This window comes from Pelodiscus sinensis, chromosome 13 (genome assembly GCF_052426305.1).
Source record: "Pelodiscus sinensis isolate ZL-2025 chromosome 13, ASM5242630v1, whole genome shotgun sequence".
In the NCBI taxonomy this organism is placed as follows: domain Eukaryota; kingdom Metazoa; phylum Chordata; order Testudines; family Trionychidae; genus Pelodiscus; species Pelodiscus sinensis.
The window spans coordinates 8,552,429-8,574,185 of NC_143064.1; the positions used below are offsets into that span (position 1 = coordinate 8,552,429).

Below are 21,757 nucleotides of genomic sequence, written 5' to 3' on the forward strand. Positions count from 1 at the left end.
ACCACAGCCATTCTAAGTTATTCATCCTGGGGCTTTAACTCAAGATAGCACATCTACATTAGGGAAGCCTGCCTCGGAAAAATTTTGAGGCTTCCCTGCAGTGTAGAAGTGCTATTTCAAAATAAGCTATTTCGGAATAACTATTCTGGAATAGCTTATTTTGAAATAGCCATGCAGTGTAGACGTACTCTCAGAGTGGTACATAGTGACCTTAGTGGTAATTAGGCTCAAAGAATAGGCAAAAAAGTTATTTTATGAGTGTGTAGAGGGAGGTTAATTATTCCGCCCGATTACAGTGCCTCAGAACGCTAAGTTGAAAAAAACCAAACGCACGCATTGCCCAAAAGAGGCTGCAAGACCCACATCACAGCAGCCTTTGCCATTTTTTTCCTATGGATCAACACATTCAGATTCAACATAACAATATTAGTTAAAAGGGGATCTCACTTTTTTAGACACAAATAACTGTCAATCAAGTGGGGTACAGTCATGTAAATGGGCATGTTTCAGAGTGACTGTCCACTCCCACAGCTTCTTGTGACCTAGCAGTGGCATGCACTATGCAAAGCTCCTTTCTGGTCTGCTGGAAAGAGAAGGGAGGGCGAGGAGGATCAGAGAGTGACAGAGATGAATGCAGCTTAGGAAGAGGGAAGATGTGGCTGAACTAGCCAATGCCCAGTTGAGGAGTGACAGCCAGAGGAAATAACCAAATATGACTCAAGGTAGCAACTCTTAATTTCCCCCCCCCCCCGTGTGGTTATTACTGCTGGAGGGATATCTAGTTTCTTCTGGTAGCGAGTTGACTTGCGCAACTAATTAACAATATTGGGCCAGTGGCTTGGTTCTGCTGCCGCATGGTGACATCTCTCCAACAGTGCTAAGAGGCATTTAGCCCATATAACCAACTTCCTGAGGATCCTCCAAGCAAACAATACAGGCAGAGCCAAGATCACGTGGGGAAGAGGTAACCTCAGAGGTGGTTCTGATCAGTAAGGAAAGTTTTCGACAGCCATCCAGCTATTTAGCTGATCCTCTCAACTCTGTGATGGGCTCCAATCACGTTTACACATGGATGGGTACAAGAGTTCAAACATCTCTGATAGAGCTGGAGAAAAAGGACAGAGTTTTGGCCTGTTGTGACAGAGAAATTGGAAAGTCTAGAGAAATCCCCAGCACGGGGACCTGAGAGGGGTCTGAGATCCCTCTGGGGGAGGAGGAGGGAGGAAATAGTCTCAGAGTATTAGTGATCTCTGTTCATAGCAATTTAGACAAGTTTTCATGCTGCTCTCATCTGAGCCCAGTGACTGGCCCATCATTCAATGAGCTCAGGACTCGGGGGAGGGCACAAAATTACCTTTGCTTTCTTTTCCCTCCTTTGATCTTGTCAGAAGTGCAGCTCGGGCAGCCCACAGAATTTGGCCCCAAGAAAATAATGAATGCAAAACAACACAGAGCCAGAAAGCACTTCATTCAGTTAGGTAATTGGGCCACTAAATGGTAAGTGCAACATTAGGTCCATAGACAGACATCTTCAATGGGGAGTTGGAGAGTAGCATATATTAAAAGCAGCGGCGGATATAGGGCAAGGCGAGCGGGGCGGCGGGGCAGGGTCCCGTGCACGCGCTACTACTGTCGGCTGTAGCCGTGGCACATGCGCGAAATTGCGTGGAACATGCACGAAACTGTGTTGCCGTGGGCCCCGCAAAAAACTCTCATCCACCTCTGATTAAAAGGAACAGTCATACTGTGCATTCAGGAACCCAGAAGCGTATTTAGGGCTTACAGTAGAAAAATCTTTGACATTATCCCTTCTGTGTATAGCTACAGTAAAAGAAAAAGCAACAAGGACACAGAGATGCATCAACTGAGCAATGGAATACAAATCATAAGCAGCACTCTTCTTTCTGTAATAAGCACTTCACAAGAAGAAATGTGTCCTCAGTTTTAATCACCTCCGAGGTTAGATATTTCTACCTTAGACTGGGTGCAATTTAAGGTACCCGAGGTTGTTGAAGGTTTTTAAGAAGATTTGTTATGAAGACAGGCCAAAGTGGTTGAATTCATTCTTGGTAGAGAAGAGAGAACTTGGAAGTGGCTGAATAGAAGTATTTCATTTCATTTCATTTTTCGCAGCATTTTAGAGATTACACAAGTAGATATAATCTCAAATTTGGAAATAATGGGCCAATATCAGCTGTCAATTACAGCAAAGAAACTCCTATTGACTCCAATGAGAACCATGAGGAATCAGAGAATCTGGCCTACAGAATGTAAAGAGTCATGAACATACCATAATACACTGCTAAATAGCATTATTGCCACAAAGCCCTAATGGGTTTATAACTGATATTTTTATTGGGCGAGGACAAGCAGGCTGAAGTAGAGGATGAGAAAATGGTTAAAAGGGCTCACTGGCAAAGGGGCTTTTTGATATCCATAAATCGCTAATTGTATTTCTAATTAATTTCACCATTCAAGCAAAGAGTGTGTTGTGAACTCGATAGAGACTGTATCGACTTGGGTAAATTCTAGTATAAAACGGTTTATGAAACCAGAGGGTTTGTGCTCTATAAATAACTTCCATGTATTTTTTATTCTTTACACGTACCATATTACTGAGGACTGGATGATAGCTTTTCACTGCTGCCTGGTTGACTTTTTCCAGATACACACCCAAGGTAATGATGATATTGATCCTGGAAAGACAATTTTTGCAACAGATAAAAAAGCCACACAACTGGCCTAACAGAATGGGCCTAGCAATGTGTTGGCAAAGCTTTGGTCCTTTAAGTGAATACCAATTGATTAAAAATCCCACATCCTAATATCTTCAGAAGTCTGGCACTGTGGGCGAAAAGAAATAAGACATCTCGAAATATCTTAGGGCAGGCAGCACAGCACAGTTTAATGTGTAACCACCTGAATTTTATCTAAATCTGTTATTAATCACTGTATGTGTATGTGTGCGTGTGTGCGCATGCACATCATAACACCTCTGTGAGAATAGAAGACTGACTGAGCAAATGTTTCTGATCTTTAGGTCTAACCCACCCTTTTTTGGCTAAATATGCAATTCCATATATGACACTGCTTGGGTTACCATGACTACTACTCTGAAAGCCATATTAATTATTCAAGAAGTCCATGCCATTCTCCATTCATTCCATAAGGAATGCTGGGAAACAACAACATTCCTTTATGGAAGGATACAGATAGTTTAAGGACCGCATGACTCTAAATTCCACAGATGTTTCCTTACAGCTGCAGGACATTTACATCGGGATGGTCCATAAATATTATTTAAACACTTTAGTGCCCGAGTTAAACAAAATCTTTCCCCCCTCACTTTTTATATTTCAACTATCTTCACAAGATGCTTTAACTGCAGTCTCTGTTTATCATCCGGATATAATCCCGTTTTAAGTGAAATCAATCAGCCCACATTAGACTCCAGTGTTATTCTAATAAATGTACTGGCAGTTTCAAAATGTGAAACTTTCATTAGAGTGAATTTCTCATCTGACTAAGCATCTGTCTGCCATATTTGTTGAGCTCTGTATGGCTTAATAATCATAATCAATGCAGGCAGCCCCTCTTCACAGATAACATTAGCAAAATACATTCTAACAAGGTAAGAATGTCTATATGCTAGAAATGTGTATCATGGCTGACTTTCTGACACAGCTAAACCATCAGTGCCAATCATATAATAGAAGAGCAAAGGAGCATTACAGAAGTAATTATAGAGAAAAAAGGTAGTGAGACAGATTCCCCTTTCAGTTACACCAGCATAAATCTGCAACCAAATAAATAGCGATACCCCAGATTTACACCTGCGTGACTGAAAGCATAAGCTGGTCCAGCATCAATCTTCACAACACCAAGTCACTTGAGATGTCAAAACTGGCATACATATAATGCTCAAACAATCCCCCTGGAAAAGGCCTGTAGAACGTAATAGAAAATAACAACTGCCTTTCTGCAGAATTTTTTAAGCTAAACTACAGTACAGAATTCTATCATTACTGTATATACTAAATCTCTATTGAATGTGATTGGATTCTTTACAAGCTCACAGAAAGGATGTCATTCTCTATGAATTTCTACAGGTTTAGAGTATATTTTCACATGAAACTTTTTTTTTCCTTCTAGAACGCCATTGGTTTCATCTCTATTTAATTCTATATGACTTTTCCATAAGGGAGTGCTTATAGTGTGAGGGCATATCTACACTAGAAAATTATTTCGAAATAAGTAAAATAGAATGAATAACACCCAAAATAACAAAATCAAAATACAGTAGAACTCCAATAGTCCGGCATCCGGTTGTCCGGCACTCCTGATAGTCTGGCATCAACTGGAACCCAGAACTGCTCAGGTCAGCCGCTCTCACAGCCAGTGTCCAGCCTGAACATGCTAGCAGCCGGCCGCTGAGCACAGACAGCTCCTTCAGGACCCGGACATAAGGTTGGCGGAGAAGGGGGATGGGGTGACAGCAGGGAGAGAGGTGTTTGGCGCTGGGGAAGAGGAGGGGGATTGGGTTGCGCATGAAATCCTGGCCAGCTCATTGAAAAGCCGGCTGCTCAGCACACATGCCCCAGCGCCTGGAGGGAGATGCGCGGCTGTACCAGCAACTCCAGGACCCGAGCATAAGGTAGGGGGGAGAGGAGAATTGGGTCGGGAGTATGCCCTCTTATAGTACCTCCTGGTACTCTGGCATACCTGATAATCCGGCACCACCTAGGTCCCAAAGGTGCCGGATTATCGGAAGTGTACTGTAGCATGTGCACTCTATGGCTACGTCTACACTGGCCCCTAAAAACGGAAAAGCGATGCAAATCAGGTAAGTCAGCATAGGGAAATCCGCGGGGGATTTAAATATCCCCCGCGGATTTAAATAAACATGTCTGCCGCTTTTTTCCCGGCTTGGGGAAAAGCCGGAAAAAAAGCGTCTAGACTGGCGCGATCCTCCGGAATAAAGCCCTTTTCCGGAGGATCTCTTATTCCTACCTCAGGAATAGGCTTTATTCCGGAGGATCGCACCAGCCTAGACGCTTTTTTTCCGGCTTTTCCCCAAGCCGGAAAAAAAGTGGTGGACATGTTTATTTAAATCCGCGGGGGATATTTAAATCCCCCACGGATTTCCCTATGCTGACTTACCTGATTTGCATTGCTTTTCCGTTTTTAGGGGCCAGCGTAGACGTAGCCTATGGGGAAGCCTTGAAATTATTCCGAAGCAGACTCCATTAATGTGTACATGCTACCTCGACTTAGAGCCTCCAGGAAGCACTGGGGATAAATCCTTTGAATGACTCTGGGGAGTAGTTATTTCAAAATAGCAGCAGCAGAGTGTCCACACTAATGCTATTTTGAAATAACTATTTCAAAATAAGCATTGTTCCCCAAGAAAAGCAGGAGTACAGATTTCAAATAATCAGCCCCTTATTTCAAAAGAATGGGTTTGGGAGTGTGGACACACTGCTTATTATTTCAAAATAAGAGGGGGGGGGGGGTTATTTCAAAATAACTCCCTAGTGTAGATGAGGGCTTAGCGATGAATAAAAGGCATGAGGTTTAACTCTGAATTTGGAAGGGAATCAACATTTTTCCAAAATCTGGAGATGTTTGCGGGGGTGAGGGTGTAGGGGAGGGGAAGAGGTTGTACCTGTATTCCAATTCAGGACCATATCTCAGATTTGTCTGCAATGACATATTCATGCTGCACATACATCTAATAATGTCACTAATATAAATACTATAACTTAAAGAGACACAATCAAACTGAAACTTATTCAACTGAGAGTTATAAACAGTTTAAGAAATTACACTTATTTGTAAGCTTCAGGGGGTAGCCAAGTTAGTCTGTACAGGTATGTCTACACTACCGCCCTAGTTCGAACTAGGGTGGTTAATGTAGGCAACCGAAGTCCAAATGAAGCCGGGATTTAAATATCCCGGGCTTCATTTGCATCTTGCCGGGCGCCACCATTTTTAAAGCCCCGGTAGTTCGGACTCCATGCCCGCGGCTACACGCGGCACCGAGTAGGTAGTTCGGATTAGGATCTCTAATCTGAACTACAGGTACACCTCGTTCCTAGATATCCTAATCCGAACTACCTACTCCGTGCCGCGGGTAGCTGCGGGCACGGAGTCCGAACTACCGGGGCTTTAAAAATGGCGGTGCCCGGCAAGATGCAAATGAAGCCCAGGATATTTAAATCCCGGGCTTCATTTGCAACTTCGGTTGCCTACATTAAGCACCCTCGTTCGAACTAGGGTGGTAGTGTAGACATACTCTACAGGATAAACTTAAAAAACAACAAATGGTCTGGTAACACATTATAGACTAACGAAACATGTAGATGGTATCATGAGCTTTTGTGGTCATCTGAAGAAGTGGGCTGTGCCCACGAAAGCTCATGATACCATCTACATGTTTTGTTAGTCTATAAAGTGCTACCAGACCATTACTTATTTATAAGTCTTTCTGTTTATTTTTATGGAAATTTCCCTATTTTCAGTATATCTCTTCACTTTCTTGTTGGTCTGAGAAAGACCCACACAAACAACAGGGAAAACTGAGGGCCCGAGTCTATGCCTTTTGGCTCAAACTTTAACCAACTATATAAAAAGTGCAGTTCCATGCACAAGGCAAGCAAACTAAAAAGAAGAGAACTATTTTCTGTAATCTCTTTGACCATTACAAATAATAGCAAGGATTACTGTAACGATGCCATTTAAAATGTGCAGACAGAAGTATGATTTTTAAGGTGTCTCTTTTACAGGTACTACCATACACGCTGTTATTTATGCAATGGCTATAGTATAGTGGGGAAAAGGGACTGGATTGAGAACCAGGAGACATGGGTTTTCTTCTTGGCTCTACCAACTGAGCGGCTTGGGCAGGTCATTTCTTTTCTCTTCATCTCTGTTTGTCTGCTCACTTTTTGTTTGTCTTTGTCTATTTAGATGGTAAAATCACCGCTGCAAAGATTGTCTCTCACTTTGTGAACATAAAGGGTGTGTCTAGACTACATGCCTCCGTCGATGGAGGCATGTAGATTAGCCAGATCGGCAGAGGGAAATGAAGCCGCGATTAAAATAATCGCGGCTTCATTTAAATTTAAATGGCTGCCCCGCTCTGCCGATCAGCTGTTTGTCGGCAGATCGGGGCAGTCTGGACGCGACGCGCCGACAAAGAAGCCTTTCTTGATCGGCACAGGTAAACCTGGTTTCACGAGGCTTACCTGTGCCGATCAAGAAAGGCTTCTTTGTCGGCGCGGCGCGTCCAGACTGCCCCGATCTGCCGACAAACAGCTGATCGGCAGAGCGGGGCAGCCATTTAAATTTAAATGAAGCCGCGATTATTTTAATCGCGGCTTCATTTCCCTCTGCCGATCTGGCTAATCTACATGCCTCCGTCGACGGAGGCATGTAGTTTAGACGTACCCAAAGTGCCCAGCATAGTGGATCTCCTCCTAACTCGAGCATCCAGACACTGCTATAATCAGCAGTAATAACAGTTTCAAATTCCTAGCTTCCAAGCTGCTCTTCTGTATTTCTCAAACATTTCAGGGACGGCCCTGCCATCATCATCATCATCACCATGATTCAGTTTGCAGCTGCAGCACCCACGATCTTTATGACTCCCGAGTTCTCACTTTCCATGCAAATGACTCCATCCCAATACGGAAAAAGCAGCAATTTCCTCAAGAGCAAGGTGTGAACAGAACATATTTAATTCTGCACCGTTATAGCAACTGTATAATGTTGCAATAAAATTCCAGAACAATGTGATTAAAAATTATACTGAATGACGATACCAAGGTGCCATAGCCCGTCAAAACGCATTTATCCAATCTAAATGATATGCTAAGCAAATAAAATAAACGTGCAATTTGCTAATTAAAGTGTCCTCTGATGTATCCTGTAACCATCATAAATTATACAACATTTAATTTTTTTGCTGTTTACTAATGTTTATGACTCTGCTTTACTAAATTAAACACTGGAGAAAGAGGGGGGGAAATTAGTAAGAATGTATTGCCCTTTCTCTCAGGATTTATTTAGTCAACAGATTTTTCAAAAGAAATATACCCGCATATAACAGTATTTTAATTTTAATGTGGGTCCTTCCTCTTTTTGTATCAAAGCCTTAGATCCCTTCCCATCACATTTCCAGGAAACTAATTTTAGTAACTTTAATTAAAGTAGCCAAATAATCTTGTACAACATCCTAGCTGAAAAATCTAGACAAACTAAAATCTTAAATTTATAGACCAAAGGTCCCCAAATTGTGGGCTATATCCTCACAGAGGAACATCTTGGGAGCCCAGGCAAGCCCCTATAGCGTGGCAGGGAGGGAAAACCACCCAGACCCTCCCCTGCTGCCAGACTCAACTGCTGGTTGCAGCCCCTCTCCCAGCATCAGACTCATCCTATTCTGTCGCCCCAGCCTCCACCCTCCTTACCCCATCCATGCTTGGCTCTAATCCTAGCTCCGGCGGGACAGAGGAGCGCAGACAGTGGTAAAGGTATGCTCAAAATTTTGGAGACTATCATTATAGACTCTATAGAGGATCAATAACTATTATAAATTCCTTTTTTTCTCTTCCTCAGCTTCAAGATAACACAAATTCTGAGAAGAAATGCATCTTCTTTTTTCCTTCAAAACAGTAATGATTACACACAAATTGACTGGCTTTTTAGTAGAACTTGCAAGCCTTAGGTTATCTTAAAACCAGGAGAGATAAAAGATCCTTAAGTTCTGCCACAGTGGAAATCTGAGAAATTCGTTAGGCTTTGTTTTCTGTTAAAATATGAGAATAGACTCAACCTCTTTGTTTGCCTGGACAGCATGTCAGCTGTATCGTGCACATCTCAGTAAGATTTTTTTATACAAGCGTAAGGTCTGGGATAAAGAGAGGCAAGAAATTCAGTGGCCAAGTCGGTGCGGTTTAGATTTTTTTTGGTCTCTGAGCAGATTATTAAACAGTTTATGGAAGTTGTGGGATGATTTTTGAGAAGGGACTTTCCTTCCATTTTATGTTATCTTACGTTCTTCAAATTCTGGATCTATATATGAAATACAGCACGCACAGTATCAATACAGTTCTCCTAGAAACAACTGTGCCATTCATTTCAATGTTTTAACATACGCCAGTACGTTGTTTAATATATAAAATCAACCAGTGATTCCTGGGACTTTCCCCCTGAAAATTTAATACCTCAAAGATGACCATTACGGTAGACGTTAAAGATCCCATGATATTTTTTTTGACAAGTGCACAGGAAGAGTTTGGTGTTTTGCTCAACACTCCCTCTAGTAGGAACACAGATTCTAACCTCCAGGGCTATTGTACGAGCTATAGTTCTGTACACATGACCCCATTTTCCTACCCCATTTCTACGCTGCAGTGGCACAACCAAAATCTCTATATAAGTCAAAAAATTAATCAAATGCTCTTTTGCCTTACAGTGCTTCTAAGAACACCAGAATTTGGCAGACCCCTGTGCATTCTACATTCCAAAGAAAGATAACACCCTTCAGACCAAACACAACAGACAACCACTGGGAGAATGGCAGGTGTGAAGGATTCCGCTGCTGGAAGTCTTTTGAATGAACATTTAAGGCCTAATGCAATTCATATGCAGAGTCTTGTTGGATCACAGAAACGCAAGACAAACATGATGCAACTGATATTTTGCTTTTTCCTGCCTGGTTACAAAGGAAAGGTTGGCATAGATGCAACAATCTATCCAAATCACGCAAGAATAGTCATGCCATTACCATTGTCTTTCTGTTTGCCATTTCATTAAAATATTTTGGCTCGAGCCCAGATTGCTCCAAATACCCCAAATGGTGTAACTGACATGTTTAATCAAGTAGAGTGTATAATATATAATTATCTATTTTATGACTGTGCCTTTTTTTAAATCAAGCTGGGAAAATGGGTCCCAGGCCAGATCCGGTTCGTCAGGTCTAACTCACTGATCCTCACAGTAAAGTAATACCAATTAAAAAGGCATCTTTACCCAACAGAAAATACAAGTGTACTGATCTCAGTAGCTGAAAGGTATATTTATCAGTGCCTCCACAGGTACAGATGACTGCAGCTCTGGTAGGCCACAAATTGTTGTTCCTGGCCAATGGGAGCTGCGGGAAGCAGTGTCCCAGTCCCGCAGCTCTCATTGGCCAGGAATGGTGATTTACGGCCAATGGGAGTGCAATCACCTGTACCTGTGGAGGAGTGGGTAAATCTAGCGGTGGCAGCCTGCCAGGAGCTAACTCTGGGGAACCGCCACTGTTTTATTGTTTTGTTTTAAATCATAATAAATGCATAGATCTTCCAATTTTGGTACAGGGCTACTTTGGTTATCAAGCGCTGAAACTTCAGACGCTTCCTGTGAAAGAAGCGTTGCTGGTATGGACTCTATGTACTGAGGTTTCTTGAGACACAGGAACTTAGCAATCCTTCCTTTAAAGCTTTTAGTGACACTTTAGAATGATAATATTGCTTCATACCTTTCAGCTACTGAGATCAGTACACTTGTACTTTCTGTTGGGCAGAGATGCCTTTTTAATTGGTATTACTTTGCTGTGAGGATCAGTGAGTTAGCAGCTTTATTCACAGCACTGCCCAATTTGCAGTTTTGCTGCAAGATCTTTTCCCTTACAAACGCTCCTGAATTCCTCTCTTTAATGAATACTGTCTTTCAGTAAAGCAAGAAATAGTTTTGCTATATAATCCACATCCTAAAACCTTGCCTGAAGAAGCCCGCTGATTCACTGGTGATTTTTTTCCCCTACTTTCCTAATAAAAAGTAAGTATTTCTTCTTTTTGGTTTGGTACAGTCTTTCTCTCGACTTATGCTTACTGACTGGCATTTAATAATATTGCTTCCACTTAGAACAGAAATAGCCAGTCTCCACTGAAAACAAAATGCTGCAATTAAAAAAAAAAAGCAATTTCTTTCTATATGTATAGAGAGATGTGTTGGCTAGAAAATATCCATTATGCTTCGCCTATGGGTAAAGAAGGAGGGAAAAACACTCTTGACCCTCTGCTTATGCCATGTGATACAATATAATCTGAAGTATTCCAACACAAACTGCATCGGAACCCTTGCAGCTTTAAGGATAGTTTCTGTTCTCTAAATTACATCTCCACCTGCTTTGATTTTTTGGCATGAGGCTGTATTGTATCCATTAATTTGGATCCAGATCTCGTCCTAAGAAAGTTGGTTCCAACTTTCGTGGCATCAGTGCACACCAACAAGAGCTGGTAGTTGTAATCAGAAATGCACCATGTCTGTAAATATCATTATTCCAGCACAGTCACACATGTTAAAGGAACTAAAAGAGCACACTGTCTATTCAGTATTACAAAATTCAGAGGATTGGCAAGGTGGAGGTTCTAGACTTTGCTGTTCAAACTTAAAATACTTACAATGACTGCCTTCAATTCCTCTCACTTACCAACAAACCTCCCTCCGCCAAGAAAAATCCATAGTGCTTTGTTGCAAGATTACGTGAAATTCCAAAATTGTAAGGCAAACTAGTCTCTCAGTTTATGCATAAAAGCCCATGAAGTTCAGAGGAACTCACAATTACTGTACCTATAGCTTGCTAGTTCGATGTTATGAGCGCAGGATGTTGTGATGCTAAAAAAATAGTTACCATAATTTCCAAATTTCATTGTGCAAATTATACAATTTATGGTCTTAGAAGCCCTCCGGTAGGAGCAAAGCAAAGCTCCCACCAACAAATTTTAAGGAATGCATGTTTTAGAGGGAAGGCTCTATCTGCAGTTCTCAGTCAGGCCAATCTCCCCCAGGGCTGGATTCTGATCTGTGTTCCACTAGTGCAAATCCAGAGTAATGACAAAGGCATAATTGATATAACTCCACATTTACAGAAATGCAGTAGAGATCAGAGCCCTATCGGTTGACCTCAGGGAACATTTGCTAAAGTAATGACTGCAGGATACGGCCCTTTGATGCCAAGGAGGAGAAAAGCTGAATAAAAAAGTCCTATATAACAGAAAATATGAGGCAATTATCTGATTACTTAAAGGAAGAAGCACAGTATCACAATGTAGAATGTTCAAGGGATTACCCAGCTTTGAACAGCGCTTGCTTAACAGCTGCTACCGAACTGTGGTCTTGTGTATTTGGCAGAGTTTCATTAATGATAATCTACAGTGTTTACAGCCTATATGCTACCGAGCATGTGAAGAACCTTTTCGACTTGTATTTTATAATCCTTTCCCCTTATGCTCTCTGTTTTTTGTGATATTTCTGAGCTCTGAGGAGGTTTATGTTTCAAAATGACTCATTCTGCTCTGATGACTGCAGAGCAAGATTGCAATAAATTGTTCCCTTGTTACAAAAAGTATGTATTTACAAACAGAAAGAATACCGTCTACATTCATACTAGGATTTGGATCATCAGCAACTAAATACATTCACTTGCCAAAATACAGCCCTGTCTTATTTACACGCAAAGTAAATGTCAAGCTAAGGTATCTTTGCCAGTCACTAAATATTCCTCAGTAACTTCGTGGTCCTGTCAGGCGGCAGCAAATTGTAACAGCTTTATTCTTGACACTGCATTTGACCTGAATGTCACTGAAAAGAATCCTATCATTATTTTAAAGCTAGATTATGGATTATAATTTAGAAACATTCCATTTGCCTAAGAATTTGGATTTCACACATTTGCCCGACTCCGATGTATCCTTAATGCCAAACATGTGCTATTAAAAACAGAACCTAATTAAGAGTCTAACTCCATTATGGAAGCAATCATAGAGTATGTAGTGAGTTAGGGGAAAAAATAGTTCAGAGGTTCAAAAACCACAACCCTACTAAATGACCATAATTGTGTTTACGCACAGTATGTCAGTGGCCACGATTCTGCCACGAAAAATAACAAAGGAGATGATTGTTTAATGGTAATTAGCAAATGTAAAGGCTTTTTTTTTTAAATAGGATTCGTGCGACTTCCTGCTCGAGCTGCTTTTTCTGTCTTAATGATGCCCAGTTGCTTGGAAGCCTTCCCTCCAGGTTTCCACTCTCCAGAGGACAGTGGTTGTGCAGCCAGAAATCACTTCACCCAACATGTTACTACGGACCAGAAACGCGCAGCTGTGTTTTATCCTCATTCCAGCTGGTATCACAGGGGCATGAACACAGCATTTCAAGCTACTAGCAGGTTTTTTACACTAGCCCTCCAGTGTGTTGAGCTGCTGAGCTAGCCTTACTAAAATGTGCACTTGAAAGAAATCCTCTCCCCTCCTAATGACTATTGGTTTCTATAGAAACAAGAAGGAATCTCTGTTCTTCTCTAAATTTTTTCCCCTTAATGCTTTTTGCCATACCGTGTGAACCCTTTGTTGTTACTTGCACCGTTCTCCATTTATAGCCTCATTTAACAAATTAAAGAACAACAGCCTGGATAAAAAATGGAATTTAAGCAACCCAATCCTATGCATTAAGTATCTGTGGTCAATCCATCTCTCCTGGGCCATTTTATGTCTCAAGCATTTCAAAGTGAATACTTTAAACAATGGTTCATCACAAGAGTTAAAAGGGGTCAAGAGGATATTTACTTAACCACTAGTTGACTTTTAGCTTCAAAATATTTCAGCAGTTACAGTATTTAAATTAAATTTGTCTCATCAACGTCACCATAAATTACTCTCTAAAACTCCAGGACTCCTGATCACATTGTGAGTCACCATCCTGATGCCGGCACTTCTTAGTTTTCAGATAACTTACGTCTGTTAGCTTTGTTATTGTCCTCTTCTCCAGGGACTGCATTTGCAAAGGAATTGTTAGGGCTTCTAAATATTGTATCTGCCTTGTTGTAATCACTAGATAAACACACTTGCACTCAGTCATAAAAACCAAAGAGCTCTCGAGCAATGAAAAAAGATTTCTCTAGCAGAGATTTGACTTAAAAAATTAGAGAAGAAAATCTTTAGACAAACAAGACTAAAAAAAGACTACATTAGCCAGAAAAAACAGCAGCAGCAATAAAAAGATCTATTATTTAGGGTCTACTACTCTCTTCTGTCAGAGTAACAGGAAAACACTAATTTCAATTTTAATGCCAAAATATTCATCTTTTTAGGTCATAATGGCAGTAATTTTCAATACCCACAACCAATTTTCTTTTATAATAAAAATCATATTTACTGTCAGATTAGCTTGGAAAGTCTCTCTCTCAACCCTCCCTTCTCCCAATTATTTACTGCCCATAATGAATTACCTCATAAAAAGTCCAAGCACAGTTTGGTTGTATTAGGATATTGTAGCTGATGGGACCAAACTCATTTCTAGTATCACTCTAAATCAGAGGAGTGACACCAAATTGGAGTTAGGTTATCAACACAACCACAGATCTTATTGATGTCATCCCATTGCCACGATCACCTTATCAGCAAATATGCTTACGTGAAAGCCACAGATTTTATTTGGTGACATTTTAATTGTTTACTAATAACTGTACATTGTTTTTGCTAAAAAAAATGTTCAGCATGAGAATAGCAGCCAATACCTTGACAAATTTCACAAGATAGTCGGTCAAATCAATCACTATTTTAACTCAAAGACATCAGATAATTGTAACATTATATGTAAGCTTGCAAATTAAGAATTATCTTGGTGCATGTACGCCCAATGATGTACAGTAGGTTTAGCTCAATATCCTTGTGACATTTGGTTACTTTTTTTAAAAACTCATCAGCTGTTTCTTGTCCCAAACAACTGCATAAATATAGGAGCATCATTTGTCTCATAATTTTATTTTATTTTTTTGGTTTATTTTTCCAAATAATTAGAAAGATGTGTTATATTCAATATGGCAGCTCCAATGTTAAACTTGTCAACAACACATTGATCCCAAGAATCAGTGTTTCATCAGTTCATATCCATTTCCCTGCTATCCATTCATAAATATTTGCTCCCATTTTATATGCAATTTACTGAGTCTGAAATTCACATTTTCCCAACCAACTCTGAGGTCAGATGAAGTGGAATAAAGAAACATACCTGCCAGTTGATTCTGTAACCTAATGCTGACATGTGGGAAAGATGGGTAAGAGAGATAAAAATGTCAAAATTTTCTCCAAATAGTTGCTCCCCCTCAAACTGACAGCCCCGCTTTAACATGCCACTGATCAATCTTCCCATGACTAACCTATATTTTCAGCATTTCCCATTTAAATAAATTTCTGTACTAATTACTAGGTATTTAACATGCGAGGCACAAGTCACTAAGAATAGTCTGTCTTAAGTCATCAGAATTTTTTTAAAGGCATAATTTGCAACATCTCTGCTCCATTTTGTCAAAGTAAAAAAATCCGAGGCTGCCAAAATATATATTCATCATCAGATTTCATACCTCCTTGGCTAGATCAGACGTCAGGATTAAAGAGAAAACACCCCAGATTGACACCTCATAAAGACCAACATAAGAAAAGGCACAAAGGACTGGAAGAGTTATTTCAATCCTCAGCGAAGAATCAATGCCATGCTGATATTAACAAGGGTTGCAATACCTGGTGATCCACCAAAAGAAGTATATGATATCTCACATGCATTTTCCTCTCTCTCTCTCCAGGATGAAAGAGCTCTATTCTACTGAATGTGTAGAAATCTATTTTACAGGATAAGCTAGACAAAGGGAGTTCTAAAAAGTTCATGTTGAGTGTGAGGCAGAATGCATGCCGCCTCTACTTTTCTATAGTGCCATATTTTATAGTGTTTCTGTGAAATATTAAATAAATTCTTCATCCTCTGGAAAATGTTACAGTTTTCTTTCCTTTCATCACAACTGTTTATTTTAGCCTTGTTTGTTCAAGAGCTCTTTTTTAGTCTTTAAAAATAATTACTGAGTACTCAGTTACAGCTTCACATGTTTAAAGAACTGTATATACAACAACCCACAAGACCCCCATGAGAGGTGAAAGTCCCCCGTTCCTTCTGTTAAAAGGCCCTCCCCAAATAACTATGCTCCACTTAAGTTCTAAAAATAAAGCTTAATTGGACTTTAGATAGTGTATATGACTTCTGTACAGGAGTGGATTCACTGCTCATACACGATATAAAGGTGATGAGTTGAACATAAAGGAACAGGGATGTTGAACATGAACACTAAAATAAGTGAACTGTACACTTCTCTTTAAAGTGTGCATTTTTCTATGTAAGTTAAATAGATGCTTCATAAAATAATCATAGAATCTAACCATTTCTGGCAGCGACTGGAAGTAAATATTTTCAATGCAACATTTTAATGCATGATTTATTGAGAGGGTCAGCATATCTGTGACATGCAAAAAGGATGAGGTTTACATTATTAACTAAATGACCATTTAAGAAAAGCTTTCTAAAAGTTCCTACATCGTCTGTAAGACATCGCTGTGATACGCTAAACATGTTGGAGGTTTCTAATATGGCCAACGGGAAAAATTAACAAATAAAAAACTGTACAAGTTCTAGAAGAAAAATGAACTCCTAAGAAACAGATGCTCTTTATTGGTTCAGTATAGCATGCCTTCAATCTCACCGCATACACAACTTTATATCCTTGAAATCTTGTGGAAGTCCACCTCCACCTTTACCAAATGCAATGAAATGGAATTGCTGCATATTTGCTATGACCACTATTATGAGATTATGTAACAAAACAAGACTATCCAGTTGTTCTCTATTGATTTATCTACACAACAGTAAGTGTAAACGTGATGAAAGAGGGTCTATACTAGATAGCCTTGTGAAACAGTTTATTACTTAAGCATTAATGACCCGTTTTTAGTCTTTACTGGTCAGGTAATGACCAGCCAAAGAAGTTAAAGGCCTGAGGCAAAGCACTATAATAAAGCCATGAATATAATATGTGTTTGGTTCCTCAGGATTCTATTAGGAAAGAAAAGTGTGAAGAGTAATGAAAGATATGTCCAAGAGGCACTTGCATTACCCTATAATTTTATATTTGGCATAATGTACATGGCTTTATTCCAGATGCAGAAATCATTCCTTGTTTACACTAACATCTTTCATTGCCTAGCACAGAAAAAAGTGCTGCTAAAATGCCCAGTCATAGCATTAAATGTTTGATCCTGCAACCCAGGCAAAAATCTCAGGGTGCGTCTACACAGCACCTTAAACTCGAAATAATATACACGATTTGCACTATGCAAATTGCGTATCTTACTTCAACTGCATTTTGAAATAGCTTACTTTGGAATTTGGTGCATCTACACGGCACCAGATTTCAAAATAACACGCATTTCGAGACATCCCTTAACCTTATGGAACTAGGGTTACAAAGATGCTGAAATAGTGTGCCCATTATTTTGCAAAATATTTAAAAATAACGGGCGCATTTAAAGATGTGGGGTAGCTATTTCGGGATAGTATCCTGAAATAGCCCCACTATCTAGATGTACCCTCCTTGATTGACGGATCAGGCCCTAATGTTTGCACGTCCAGTACTCCTGCATCTACTGAATATATCTGCAAGATACAAGGAACTGAGACCATCTATTGCTACATAATTCAGAAGGCTCTTTCAGATACTCTCATTCTGAAACCTTACATAATTATTTGTATTATTAAGGGTCGATTGGGAGCTGTTGGGTTTTTTTGTTTATTTGTTTTCAGTGTTTCTCAATGACCTTCCTCAGAAATGATAAGTTAAATATGAATGTAAACTTGCTTTCTCCTGTTTCTATTGAATTATGACAAATTCAAATTAAATCAGGATAAATTCAGTACAGTTTGAATCTCTCTAGTCCAGCACTCTCTGGCTTGGCAACATTCGTGGTCCAGCATGATTTAGTGTACATCTGGCTAACTAAATCATGGGAGTGGCCACGTTTCCCACAGTCCCATAAAGCTTGTTGCCAGCCACTAATCCTGGCTCTCAGAGTTCTGGGCTGTTATTTAGTTCTAATTTATCCCTAAATGTCTTCTAAGAGCCCAGTAAGCACTGAAAATTTGGTAACTCTGCTAGACAGTATTGACTTCCCATGGTTTGGCAAATTCTCTGGTTCAGCACTGGTCAGGTCCTAAGAGTGCCAGACTAAAGAGATTCAACCTGTACTGCTAAATCAGGTCCGAGGGAAAGTAACTATACATTGTACAGTCCCTAGCTCTTCGCTTCAGAGGCAGGTAAAACATTTGGGCCCCCATAACCGCATCTCACTCTGACAACCCCATAGAACCATTGACTTTGGTCCTGGTTTATGGCATTGTTCGTATTTGATAAACCCCACTTGCAAACAGTACTTGGAAAAAAGTAAAATATAATCTAACCATGAAAACCAGAAAAAGAAAATAATAAAATAGAATAAGTCCTTGTCTATACTGCCACAAACTGTTGAGCTAAGTTACACAACTTCAGCTCCATGAATAACATAGCTGAAGTCGACATACTTAATTCTGCTTACTGCAGTATCTTCACAGCGGTAAGTCAACACCTGATGCTCTCTGGTCAGTTCCGCTTACTCTTCCGCTTTTGGTGGAATACTGAAGTTGTCAAGAGAGTGCTTGGTGGTTGATGTATCATGTCTATTCTAGACGTGATAACTCTAGCCCTGCAGGATCAAACACAGTCCATCGATCCAGCCCATAATTAAAGGTATGTCTACACTTGCACCCTCTTTCAAGAGAAGGATGCAAGTGCAGCTGAGTGAAATTGCAAATGAAGCACGGATTTGAATTTCCTGTGCTTCATTTGCATATTCATGTTATGGCGCTATTTCGAAATATCGCTATTTCGAAAAAAGAAATGCTGTTTAGACATGGTTATTTCAAGAGAAGGGTTTTTTTGAGAGAAGGGTTTTCTCTCGAAATAACCACGTCTAGACAGCATTTCTTTTTTCAAAATAGTGCTATTTTGAATTAGTGCCATAACACGAATAGGCAAATGAAGCATGGGATATTTGAATCCCGGCTTCATTTGCAATTTCAAATGTCTTCATTTGCATCCCTCTCTCAAAAGAGGGTATAAGTGTAGACATACCCTACGAGATGCCCTAAGTGGCATGGGGATAAAATAACTGATCTATACAAAATAAAATGTCCTAGGTACAAACCAACTTCATTTGCTCCAAATGAATTATTTTTCCAGTACTGAAATGGGAATTAAGAATGTTTTGATGGACTGATTGAAAATTTTCTTAATTTTACTAGCGCTTCTCCATTATAGTATGTTTTGAATATTTTCAAAAAGAAAGAGTATGTATTATTTATATGATTAACTGTAATGGCTCCCTCCAAGTTATTTCAATCTTTTGTGTAAATAAGTTTCAAATAAATGATCAAAACAAAGGCTTCCGGTTTTACTAATATTTCAAGTCCATTACAGCTAATCAATCACATATCTATATGTTTGGTTACACTTTAAAACGATATTCATGCCATAGTAAAACTCCTCAGGAAAAGCAGTTGCTTTCAATAGTCAGAGTTTGAAATTTTTAAGATCAGATATCTTTGCTATTTTATTTGAAAACATCACAGAGATTATGACATGGTTTAACCATTTATCAGTGGCATTAAACACTTGATTCTGCAGCACAGGCAAAAATATCTCACTGATTGAAGGATCAGGCCCTCATCCTGTTTGCATCTATAGTACGTGTTTACACAAGATGGAAGGAATTCTGACCGTCTATTGCTAGATAACTCAGACGGCCCTTCTTAGTCCTAGTATTCTGAAATCCTATGTAATTATTTTATTATTAAAGTTAGTTAGTTGGAGTGGGGTGAATGTTCAATCCAAGAGGCTACCTAGCAGGAAAATCTAAAGCTTTTTAAGTGGACACTTTGTATATTTTAATTGCTCACAATGTAGAAATACAATTCAGTTATTACCCGAAACAAGACACCGTGAATACAACACAGCACCCAAATTTAACCTAGAGCGCATTTTTACAGCCAAATTATAGACAACTGCCGCACAGGGTTAACAACAAAAGTGCTGACACAACTGTAACGCTATGTTGGTGCCCATAAGCAGTGCTATAATTAATCTAAGTGTTCTGTCATTATACTAAATGCAGCTTCTGTAGGATTATTCCAAACCATGAGACTCTCTCTCCCCACCACCCCCGCCCCAAGCTCAGATAACATGCCGTTTATTTCCAGCAGTGTACATAGGCATGATTTGCTAAAGGAACATTAGGTCTGGAAGCAATATCTTAATCAAATCAGAATTTCTTCGGTAAAACAAATCTTTGGCTTTGGGAGAATTAGTGGCATCTAATGCCTTAGGATAGAGATGTGAAACTGTGAGCTGAAATACGCACTGCTGGAGTTATACTCAGCCTTCTTGCTTCAAGCCATTTACAAGTACATCTATCCAACCTCCTGCCTACACACCTACACTTTATATGGTCATAAACCACCAATGCAATATCTAAATTATACCCTGAAAACTCCAGGTTCGAAATGGGTTGTACGAAGATTCACCTCATGTGGTTTATTAATTTCTGCAAGAATGGAAGGCTCTGATTCCTTTTGGATAAAACTCATTTAAACAAAGCCCAACAGCAAACTCCAATAAATTAAAGCATTGTTGGTATTTATGCAGTGAAGTATGTGTAAACTAAGCCAATTCTGGGCAAAAGACAAAAAGTACATTTACAAAAGGTATTTCCAATACTACAGGGAAGAAAAGATGTGTGTCATATTTGGAACCTTGTGATTATTCCTGTATTTATAATAGTGACAAGGAGTCCTGTGGCACCTTATAGACTGACAGATTTATTGAAGCATAAGCTTTTGTGGGCAAAGACCCACTTCGTCAGATGCATGCATCTGAAGAAGTGGGTCTTTGCCCATGAAAGCTTATGCTCCAACAAATCTGTTAGTTTATAAGGTGCCACTGGACTCTTCATTGCTTTTGCAGATTCAGACTAACACAGCTACCCCTCTGATATATTTATAATATTATCCTACTGTCTTTCATTGGCAAAGTCAGTTAACAAAATAAGACAACAGTGTGAAGTGACATATTTTAGCACATCCATTGATAGCTAGCAATTCATATGTGGAATAGATTTACCTTGTAATGTATTTTACTATACCTTTAGCAAACAAGGCACTATTTTACCTCACAGCACTATAATCTTATGTGTCGGTAACTTTCTGATAAAAATATAATCTACAGGATAAAACTAAAGTATGTACCAAAATAAGTCATATCTCAACCCCTTACCTTTTGGTACAAAAATCGATTATTAAAAATCGAGCGTTGGAGGAATCAATAAAATAATATTAATATGTGGCTGTCATCTATTCCTTTGAACCACTTTGCAAAGAAAGTACTATATCCTTTACTTTAGAGCTGAAAAACCTAAACACAGAAAAGTCATTACCCCCAAAACACAGTGGTAGGAACAGAACCTAGGACTTCTGATTCCAAGCTCATGACTCAGACCACTGACTTCTACTGCTTCTTCATTCTGGCTAAGTCTACACTATGAGTTTTCTCAGCAAAAAATATGCTAATGAGGGACTCATTTGCATGAGTCGTGGACTCATTTGCATATTTTCTGCCGATCCGTTTTTGCACTGGGGTTTTTGCTCAAAAACAGGCAGTGTAGATGTTTTCTTTTTGTGCAAAAACCCCTTTTGCGCAAAAAGAAAATGTCCACGCTGCTTGTTTTTGAGCAAAAACCCCAACGCAAAAACGGATCGGCAGAAAATATGCAAATGAGATCGTGACTCATGCAAATGAGTCCCT

General features: G+C 39.6%; 1 protein-coding gene across 4 annotated transcripts in view; it reads right to left on the reverse strand.

Moving 5' to 3' along the window:
• AFF2 (ALF transcription elongation factor 2) overlaps window positions 1-21,757 on the reverse strand; it is a 463,868-nt gene that overhangs the window by 393,946 nt on the left and 48,165 nt on the right. The window contains exon 2 of one of the 4 annotated variants that reach the window (XM_075941080.2): window positions 2,609-2,696. The exons of the other annotated variants lie outside the window; for them this stretch is intronic. The gene's annotated coding sequence lies outside the window, so the exon portion shown is untranslated. The remainder of the gene's footprint in view (window positions 1-2,608; window positions 2,697-21,757) is intronic. 4 annotated transcript variants of the gene reach the window in all.